At 36.2% G+C, this 11,176-nt stretch overlaps 1 protein-coding gene across 1 annotated transcript in view; it reads right to left on the minus strand.

Moving 5' to 3' along the window:
* Positions 1–11,176, minus strand: part of ZBTB20 (zinc finger and BTB domain containing 20) — an 851,623-nt gene that overhangs the window by 505,222 nt on the left and 335,225 nt on the right. Inside the window, exon 5 of the transcript XR_825707.1 lies at positions 3,913–3,986. The gene's annotated coding sequence lies outside the window, so the exon portion shown is untranslated. The remainder of the gene's footprint in view (positions 1–3,912; positions 3,987–11,176) is intronic.

Consider the following 11,176-nt stretch of genomic DNA (forward strand, 5'->3'; position numbering starts at 1 on the left):
GAAACTTTGTTGGGTACCTACATCTAAGGCCTTGCTCTGGCATCCTCATTCTCTAATTTTCCCTTCTCTATATGCCAAAGCTTCCATGACATGTTTTAAGGCAGAACAATGTCTCCCGTTTGGGACACAAAGACTTAGGCCACCAATTTTTTGTCCACAGTGACTTGAGTTTCTTCATGGTGGGAGTTGGGAAATTCTGGAGAGGATAAATACCTTTGAGAAAGAAACTAAGATGTACCCAGGATTTAGCTCTGGGTAAAATAATAAAAAAGTCCCTACATTGGTCTCTTTGGATTGCTAAATGTCAGAATCCAATAAAGGAAACCTGAAATAAATTACTAGAGCAAGTAATTTATTTTAAATTATTAAAGTTTATTTCAATTTTTTCAGACCCAAAAAACTTTTCTCTGATGGAAATGACCCTTGGCAACAATGACATTCTGACACCATGCATGATGCACCCTTTTGGGAAGTCTGAATTCCATGTCACAATGGCTCTGTTCAGATTACCGGTTTTATCTTACCTGTAAGCCCAATTAGACTACTGAAGTTTCTAATGGCCTTCTGTCTGCTTTGTAAATCATCATGCATGCATGCTGTTGCTTCAGTCGTGTCTGACTCTGTGCAAACCTATGGGCTGTAGCCCACCAACTCCTTTGTCCATGGGATTTCCAGGTAAGAATACTGGAGTGGGTTGCATGCTCTCCTCCAGGGGATCTTCCCAACCTAGGGATCGAACCCATGTCTCTTACATCTCCTGCACTGGCAGATAGTTTCTTTACCACTAGCGCCACCTGGGAAGCCCCAGAAATCATCATAAAGAATATTAAGTCAATAAATTTAATTGCCTCTATATGACATAATTTTGCCTCTATGTGAGTCAATATAGAACCAGAGGCATAATATCAGAATGTACCATAATGCTCTTTATATTGGAGAAGGCAATGGCACCCCACTCCAGTACTTTTGCCTGGAAAAATCCCATAGACAGAGAAGCCTGGTAGGCTGCAGTCCATGGGGTCGCTAGAATCAGACACGACTGAGCGACTTCACTTTCACTTTTCACTTTCATGGATTGGAGAAGGAAATGGCAACCCACTCCAGTGTTCTTGCCTGGAGAATCCCAGGGATGGGGAAGCCTGGTGGGCTGCCGTCTATGGGGTTGCACAGAGTTGGACACGACTGAAGCGACTTCGCAGCAGCCGCAGCTCTTTATATATGAATTTTGGACTAGTTGGAAGAGGGCACCGCAGTTAAGTGGGTCTCATAAGATGAGCCTAAGACAGTTTGCTCTTCAGTAAACACAGCTCAGACTCTGAGTGTAGAAGAAAGATCAAACATTCAGAGTCTAAAACTGGGTCTACTCTCAGTCCTAGATGTCTGAGGGTGATTTGCATTGGTAGTCAGTATCATTTGAGTAACCTGCATGCCCTACCCTGGGTCTCCATTTACTTATTTCAAAATGAGGTGACTGGACTTTTTATTTCTTATATACTTTCTACCTGTAATTTTTGATGATACTTTGCCCTTAAATCCCTTTCACCTCAATCTTTTAATCTTAAAAAATACGAAGTGTGTTTATAAAGTCATTTGATGTCCCTAAACATTATTCCACATGATAACAGTACAGTTCATGAAGCTTAAATTTTATCATTTTAGCTTTGCCTCAGAGGCCAAGTTTTATGAGAGCCTTCATTTGCATCACCAGAAGCTAATTTAATAAAAATAAAGGAACCCCTTTTAGAAATAAATTAAAATTGGTGTTGGGGGGCAGATAACTTTATGTTAAAAAGAAAGCAAAACAAGCAAAAAAAAAAGAAAGAAAGAAAGAAAGAAACCAGGAAGCTAAACTTAGAAGGGGTCAAATCGTTCTGAGTTCTAAGGAATGCTGTCATCTTATCTGTGTTGAGAAATTGGTTCTGGCTCTCAGTGCACTGAAGATAGACGTTTCTAATGGCAACTTCCCAAATCTCTGGTCTCTTGACCCAATATCTTTTGTACCATTTGCCCCGTTTTCTTGAAGCACAATCTACGACATAGACAAGCAGGTACACAGCACCATCCATCCTAGAGTCAGGTAGATTTATCTTTGGAGACGGCTTCAGTATATGAGATGTAAGACACAACTAGATGGAACACTAGTGAAGCCCACTTCACAGACAAAAAGGATGTGGTTTGAATGGGCACTTCTCATTCTGGTCAGGAGAAAGAAGTATAAAGTCAAAGAAGAGAAGGGCTAGGAGACTGATGTCTAATGTTATATGGTGAATAATAGGTTTGTCTTTGACAAATTCCTTTATAATTATCTTCTTCACTGTCAAAAACTTCATTCAACACATCTCCACAATAAATAATTTTTGAATGAATGAATCCTAAAGTTCTGACTTAAATTTCCTAATTGTACTAGTAACAATAGCTATTTCTTGACTACTATTACTATGCCAAGCACTGGGGATCACAAAAATGAATAAGAAATAGACCCTGATTTTAGAGAGCTTACCATCCATAGTTCCTGACTCTTGTAGTTATGACAAAAATAATAATAACCATCATTTATTCATTCATATCAGCCAGGCACTATGCTCAGTGGACAACATACATTAATATAAGCTGCCAAAGTTCCCTCCAGTTCACCAGATACCCTGACAGTGAGGTGATCTTGTTCTGTCTGTGCATCATCTTTCCAAAAAAAAATGGACCTAGCAAGAATTTAGACAATAGGCAGGGATGTTTAAGCAATGTCAGAAATGTCTACAGTAAACATATGAGAACTGTAGTTGATAATGAAAGAGTGAAGTAAGCCAAAGTGAAAATGGAAGAAGTCATCTGAATCACCTTTAACGTACTCTGTCTAAAGGCACCGTGACACTCTGAAAACCACAACGCAATACAGCCCACATTCGGCATTCCAACATGAACAAGGGGGTGAATGCTGTTTAAGTGTTTAAGACTCTCTAGCAAAAGACCACATAGCACATTAAATGGAAACTTAGGAAGACATCACAACCTGCTGGATTTCATTACCAAAATATATATTTTTACCTAAAATTTTTAAAATTATAACATTGAATTTCCTTGTAGTATTTCATAACCTTTGAGTGAGGCATTAAAGTGTTTTTCCTTTTCCCCCACCAACTATAAGCTTCTGTTTTCTTACCCTGGGCGTCTGAATCTTTTATATGCTTGGGTTCTATTCACTGCCTGTTATTCAGACATTGAAATCCCAAATGTTAATTGTTCTTCCAAGTACATTGACAAAACAGCAGCTAAATAAGGGTAGACCAGACTGTGGTAGACTCTGACATGCATTTATGGAACAATGGGGCTCTGAGAGACAGCCTTGTAGCTCACGGGAAGACATAAGATGTGCTATTTTGACTGCTTCATAGCAGAATGGGGAACACACGCACACAAGGGAATTATGCATTTTACTTAGTTTTGCCCAAAGTCCTCAAGGCAACAGAATCTTGTGATGTCATCATGAACTTTCTTTCTCTCCATTTACACTGACACAAAGGCTAAAAATTTCTAATGACATCACAAAGGAAAACCGGAATCTACTTTGATTCCATTAGAAATCTGTTACTTTCAAAGAGACTTGTACCAAAATGTAAGAATCCTTCCTGACAGGGTGTGTGTCACTGTGCTGATGCACGGTGGGTGACACCCTCCCGAACGCAATTCAAACCAGCCAAGAGCAAGGATTCACAATTTAGGTTGGATAAAAAAGACATACTGAATATTGAGCCCTACAAATTTTCTTTTTTTAAAGAAGGAAATCATTTAAACATGTATTTCTTCAGGGATATTCAAATTTCTTACTCATGTCTGGTTACTATGTGACCACTATTTTTGTCCCTTTTTGAGTGGGTCACAAAAATACAGAGGAAGGTAGAGGAAGCTTTCACTCACAGGAATGCAGTGCAGCTCAATCTTTTGTTTTTAAGGTGCAGTGATTTCAGTCTCTAAATGTAACTTCAGGCAGTCTGAAAAGAAACAGGTTAAAATCTCTTTCAGTTATAATTGGTATTTCAGATTTAATTAAAAATTAAACTTTCATAATGTTTCACCATCCAAAGCAATGCATTATCAGTCAAGCGTAGCTTTTTTTTTCTGTTAAGGAAAAAAAAAAAAAAAACCCTCTTCCCAGAGTAGTTTTTTAATGAAAAGAAAAGGATCTAAAGAGGAAAAAAAGCAATTCTGAAAAACAAAATATGCCTCCATGTTAAGGACTTCATAATGATATGACTAGAAAATCAGTGTTTCTAAATTTTACCTATATTCTGATTAAAAAAAAAAACAAAACTCCTAAACAATTTCAAAGCTTCAAGATTACATACAATATTATTTCAGAGAATAAAGAAGAAAATCTACAGTCTGAATACACATATTAAAGGGAAATTACAACTTCAAATAAAATTGGAAAATAACATTAGACCCACTGCTTTCAAATGACTGAGGGGCAAACGGTGAAGCAGAGGCAAAGAAACATATTTAGCACTACAAATGCCCATTGCAAGGCATTAAGGGTTTAGTGCACTCCAGATGACATCACACTGTAGAGCTTATTGTATGAAGCATTGCTGTTTTAAGCAACATGGGAAGACCATCAGGGTTTAAACTACCTCTCTTGGTTTAAATAACCATAAATGCATCTTTTAAAATATCTATTTTTAATTTTTGAATTAAGAGTCCATGCATTAAGATAAAAGTATTTAATAACTATCTGGGCTTAAAATGTCATATTAATTTTTGTAGTCCTTTATTTTTTCATACAACATCATCTATAAATAAGATAATATTAAAAAAAAAAACAGACAGGATTAAGTCATCCTTATTTTTAGCTTCAAATAATTGATACAACAGGTTTAGAAAAATATAGATTTTTAGTATAAAAAGGAGATAACACAATTATCTTTTACTTTACATCATGCCGTCCATTTTTTATATATTTGTAGCACTAAATGTGGTATGTTTATGTCCATCTTCATATTAATGCAAGGTAATATTTTAACATCTCCACATATAAGAGCATAATCATAAATCGGCCTTGAAACTGCATCTATTTTTGAAAATGTACCTATTTCTTACTTGTGAGTTCTACTTTCTTTTTCCCTTGGATTAAATAAAAGAATATTTTGTGTATTGTGTCTATTTGATGCACATAGGTTATACGTTCAAACTGGTTCAAATTCACTAGATCTATCCATGAATGGATCCACACACACACACACAAAATCACTGACTAACTAAACTTTTCGCCTGCTTCTCACATGCCTGAATTAGACCAAAAATGCACCAGTGTAAAGACAGAAATTATGGAGGCGTCACCAGGGACAACTATGAGGAGGGGAGTGCACATATTTCCTTATAAGGCAACAAAACATTCATAAAAGAAGCTGACAAAAATAACTCATGCTCAGAAATAATGTCGAATAACAATAATCCCTAATAAATGATTCAGAAATATAAGAGCTGCCCATCTCTATATAAATCTGAATCACCAACTGATACTGTTCTACTCACCAATCACATATGGTTAGTGAAACTGATTCACTGTCTAGTTTAGATAAGAAAAGGCGATAGAAACGAGACTGCATATTTATATATAAACTGTTTAACTGACAACTTGCAGTTCAATTTAGTGTCAGATTTCCTTTTCCTTAATTCACCAGATGTTGAGTGAATTGAACTCAGTTCAAAACAATAAAGCAGTTTCTATGAATAGAAAGTCTACTAAGTTATATTCTCCTCTTTGCATGTCATTCCTTTCTCCTCTTTGACCTTTATTTTCCCTTCTCTGACTCTGCCTGTTTATTCCTTACTTTCACTTTCCTCCTTATTTATTGTTTCCCTTTCTCTTTTTTCCCCCTTGGTGTGGGTAATGAAGCTCAAAAATAACATCTTGTATCCTGTTGAGGGAAACTTGGTCACAACTATCCTTCCAGATGACAAACTCATTCTTAAATGTCTGTTTTCCAATCCAAAGAAAACAGAGCAATTGAGAAAATAGAGATGCAACATCACTTACCACTACCACCACCACCACTTTTAATTCCCATGCTACATTCATCACAAGGAGGACTGAAGTTTATTTACATTATCCCCTAACCTTAAATAGGACCGCAAATAAGACTAATAACAGGACCATTTTGTGGCACTCAAGCAAACGGCTGGGCAAAACAGATGGATCTTACTTTGCGCCAGGACTCAAAAAATACAGTCGCCAACTCACTGTTGGCGACTACGTATCTTGGCCCAAAGATGGACCTGGAAGTGGGACCAGTTGTCTTTGATATGAATATGGTTCCTATTCAGATCAGCCTCATGAGAAATCATTAACTCTGCTACTATGCAGTGGGGTTAAGTATTGGTTAGAAACTGTTTGGAAGACTGGTCATCAAGAAAGTGAAATATTCTGAAGGCATGCCAGATTAGATTAAGGAGCAGAGAAGTTAAGACTAGGATCTTATTTTTGGCACTATGGTCTACTTTTCAACTTCTGTTTTTGTTAAGTTCAGTACTGTACACTGAATCCACCTTTAAAATACTAGATTTCCGGAGTACGTGTCATCAATAAGAATAACTTGCTCTTGACATTTCAAGTTCCAAAATCTGTTAAAATTTTTTCAAGTTATCCAGAACAACCTCAGTTATTATTAAAATTGACCACCAATGTCAGACTTCTTTAATCAAGATAGAACTTTGCCAGGCTTTATAGAATACAGTGAACACCCAGTGATGCACTGGTAAACAACTCAGTAATCAATGCAAATTACAAAGCCCGTAAGAATGCTTCTCTTGGCAGACACCCTTTAGCAAAGAGAGTTGTACATTCTGCACTAGTTAAAGATTCTGAATGTCTTTCCAGAGAAGTAGCAAATGCATTATATTACAGTAACCCATCCTAAGTCACAAGGCCAAAAAACAAATCCCCAGACAATAAAAAACTTAAGAGGGGTGAAGAACTATAGATCTTAGTATTGACTAGGAAAAAAGGGCTGCTTCTGACTACACTCTACTTTTCAAAATCCTCACATAGGTAGAGGTTTTAGATATCACCAGGTCACAGAACTTCAAGGAGAGATCAACAAAGCACTCCAGTTTAGGAAGTCTATGCTCATCCAGGCAGTTCTCTTAATGCTCTCCCAATTCTTCAGCACCAATTATATCCTGCTCAGATTGTTTTTGCGAGCTCACTCACCTCTCTATGACCACACTCGCCTGTGGTCAGCATAGAGACCAAATGACAATATTTGATTATTTCTCTTAGTCTTTGTTTCCTTTTCACTTAAAATTTATTGTGAAAAAATTCAAACATAAGCAAGAGTAGAGAGTATAGTAAAACAGAACTCCCCTCTCCCCAAAAGAACTCCTACGTATTTATCACCCGAGGTCAGTGTTTACTTCATCTATGCTCTAACCAACTTCTTTTTCCACCAGATCATTTTAAAGACAATCCCAGATGTCATATTACTCCATCCATTAATATGTTAGTATGTATTATTAAAAAATAATGACTTTTAAAAGTCACAACACCATTATATCACATCAAAAATAATAGTAATTATTTAATGTTATTAAATATTCTGTCAAATGATTGACTTTTTTTTTTCTAGCTGACTAGTTTGAATTAAGATCTGAACAATATCTGCATATTACATTTGAATCACAATTTCCCTTTAATCTATAAATTTCTTTTAAACATTTTAACTTTTAATTTTGAAATAATTTTACATATATGGAAAAGTTGCAAAGGTAGCTCAAAGAATTCTCATATTTCCTTCACTATGTTCTCTTAACTTTAACATTGTATATAACCAAGGTAAGAAATTAACACTGATACAATACTATTACCTAAACTACAGACTTTATTCAGATGTCACCAGCTCTTCCACTAATATATTTTGTCTCTTTCAAGGATCTAATCCAGGATACCTGAATTAATCTACCTGGTATCCTAGATTAGATCCTTGGATCTAATGGATAAAAGATCCATGGATAATTAGATAAATGCATCTAATTAGATCCATGGATAAAAAGATGTATTCAGCTATCTTTTATCCTAAATCTCCTCTGCATGCTAAATCGCTTCAGTCATGTCTGACTCTTTGCGACCCTATGGACTGTAGGACATCATTCAGATTCTCCAAGCAAGAATATTGGAATGGGTTGCCAAAATGCTCTTCTCTAAAGTCTCCTCTGATCTGTAACAATTTCTCAGTTTTTTCTTGTTCTTCAGGACCTTGATAGTTTTGAAGAGCAGTGGTCAGATATTTTGTGAAATGGTCCTCAGTTTGGATTTGACTGATGTTTCCTCATAATTGGGCTTCCCTTGTGGCTCAGCTGGTAAAGAATTTGCCTACAATGTGGGAGAGACCCTGGGTTCGATCCATGGGTTGGGAAGATCCCCTAGAGAAGGGGATACTGGAGATACCCACTCCAGTATTCTGGCCTGGAGAATTCCATGGACTACACAGTCCATGGGGTCGCAAAGAGTCAGACACGACTGAGAGACTTTCACTTCACTTCACCTCTCATAATTAGCCTGGGATTACAGTTTTAGTTCAGTTCAGTTCAGTCACTCAGTCGTGTCCAACTCTTTTCGACCCCATGAATTGCAGCACGCCAGGCCTCCCCATCCATCACCAACTCCCGCAGTTCACTCAAACTCACGTACATCGAGTCGGTGATGCCATCCAGCCATCTCATCCTCTGTCGTCCCCTTCTCCTCCTGCCCCCAATCCCTCCCAGCATCAGAGTCTTTTCCAATGAGTCAACTCTTCGCATGAGGTAGCCAAAGTACTGGAGTTTCAGCTTTAGCATCACTCCTTCCAAAGAACACCCAGGACTGATCTCCTTTAGAATGGACTGGTTAGATCTCCTTGCAGTCCAAGGGACTCTCAAGAGTCTTCTCCAACACCACAGTTCAAAAGCATCAGAGAAGAATGCAAAAGAATGAAGTGCTCTTCTGATAACATCATGTCATGGGGTCTCTGATATCCATATGACTTATCACTAGGGATGTCAATCTTGGTCATTTGGTTAAGGGAGTATCTGCCAGGTATCTCTTTCCTTAGTTTTAATAAGCATAATTTCTTTAAGTTTATTGAGGTATAATTATGTAATAAAATTCATCCTTGTAAGTGTAAAATTTAATGATTTTAAGTAAATTTAGAGTTCAGCTATCATCACCACAATTAATTTAGAACATTTTTGTCACTCCAAAAAAGACCCTTCATGTTCTTAGGCAGTCAATCCCCACTATTATTCCCAGTCCCAGACAACAATTAATCTGCTTTCTGTCTCCAAACATTTACATTTTCTGACCATTTCTTATAAATGCAATCACACACTATGTGGTTTCTTGCATTTGGCTTTTTTTTTCCTCTCTTATCATAATGTTTTTCAGATTGATACATGCTGTGGTATATAGTGGGACTTCCCAGGTGGCACAGTGGTGAAGAATCTGCCTGCCAATGTATGGGACACGGGGGTTTGATCCCTGGATTTGAAGATCTCCTGAAACAGGAAATGGCAACTTACGCCAGTATTCTTGCCTAGAAAATTCCATGGATAGAGGAGCCTGGCAGGCTGCAGTCCATGGGCTTGCAAAGAGTCAGATACAACTGAGTGAGTGAACACACAGGCACAAAGCATATAGCAATACTCTATTCTGTTTTATGTATGAATAGTATGCCATTGTATGAATATATGATATTTTGTTAATCCATTCATCAGTTGATGGACATGTGGATTGCTTCCAATTTTTTACTATTATGAATAATGCTGCTATGTGCATTTGCATATATATGCCTCTCTGTGGACATGTTTTCATTTTTCTTAGGGAGATTCCTAGAAGTGGAATTGCTGGGTCAGAAAAATAAGTTTAACTTTTAAGATATCAAGTTATTTTCTAAAGAGGCTGTACCATTTTAAATTCTGAGCAGCAACCTATGAGGGCTCCAGTTTCTTTCTGTCTTCACCAGTATTTGTTACCCTGCCTGTCTTTTTATTACAGCCACAACTGTTGGTGTAAAATAGTATCTCACTTCAGTTTTAATTTACGTTTCCTTAAAGATTAATGACATTGAACATTTTTTAATATGTTTATTAGACATTTTTATATATTTTTTTGTGAAATATCTATTTAAATATTTTGTCCAATTTTTTCATTGGGTTGTTCATTTTTTTATTATTGAAGAATTCTTTATGTGTTATGAAATTTAAAAATATTTTATTAGATATATATTTGTAGAGCATAAATTTTCTCCCAGTATTTTTAGTGGAATCCTTTGAAGTGCAAGAGTTTTTAATTTTGATGAGACCCAAATTACCAAACTTTTTCTTTTTTGTATCATGCTTTTAGGGTCAGATATAAAACTCTGTAAGGTCATGAAGATTTTCTCATTTCCTTATAGAAGTCTTATGGTTTTAGCTCTTACATTTAGATCCATGATCTATTTTGAGTTAATCTTTGTGTATGGTGTGAGGTAGAAATCTAATTTTTAAACAAAATTTTTGTATAGTCTTAGCACCATGGATATTCATTTATATTTCACATAATAAAATTACTTACGATTACATTTACTGACATCTATATCAGTACTGTATGTTCTTCATTATAGTTTTTATAAAAAAGTTTTTAAAACCTGGAAGTTTAAGTTGTCTAACTTTGTTCTCCTTTTCAAAATTATTTTTATTGTTCTGAGTTCTTTGCATTTTCACATGAACTTTTAGGATTAGGTTGTCAGTTTTTATAAAAATGCCTTTATTATTTTTGATTCTTTTTCTATTCTTGTGAATAGAATTGCTTTCCTAATTTCATTGTTTGTTGCTAGTACAGGCATAGCTCACTCTATTGTGCTTTGCTTTGTTGTACTTTGTAGATATTACATTTTTAACAAATTGAAAGACTGTGATAACTGCATCAAGCAGGTCTATAGACACCATTTTTTCCAAAAGCATTTGCTGATTCCATGTATCTGTGTCATACTTTGGTAATTCTTTCAATATTTCAGTGTTTCATTATTTTATTTCTTATGGCATTATGCCAGCAAATTTGGAAAACTCAGCAGTGGCCACAGGACTGGAAAAGGTCAGTTTTCATTCCAATCCCAAAGAAAGGCAATGCCAAAGAATGCTCAAACTACCACACAATTGTACTCATCTCACA

Source organism: Bison bison, unplaced genomic scaffold (genome assembly GCF_000754665.1).
Source record: "Bison bison bison isolate TAMUID 2011002044 unplaced genomic scaffold, Bison_UMD1.0 scf7180017864215, whole genome shotgun sequence".
Lineage (NCBI taxonomy): Eukaryota > Metazoa > Chordata > Mammalia > Artiodactyla > Bovidae > Bison > Bison bison.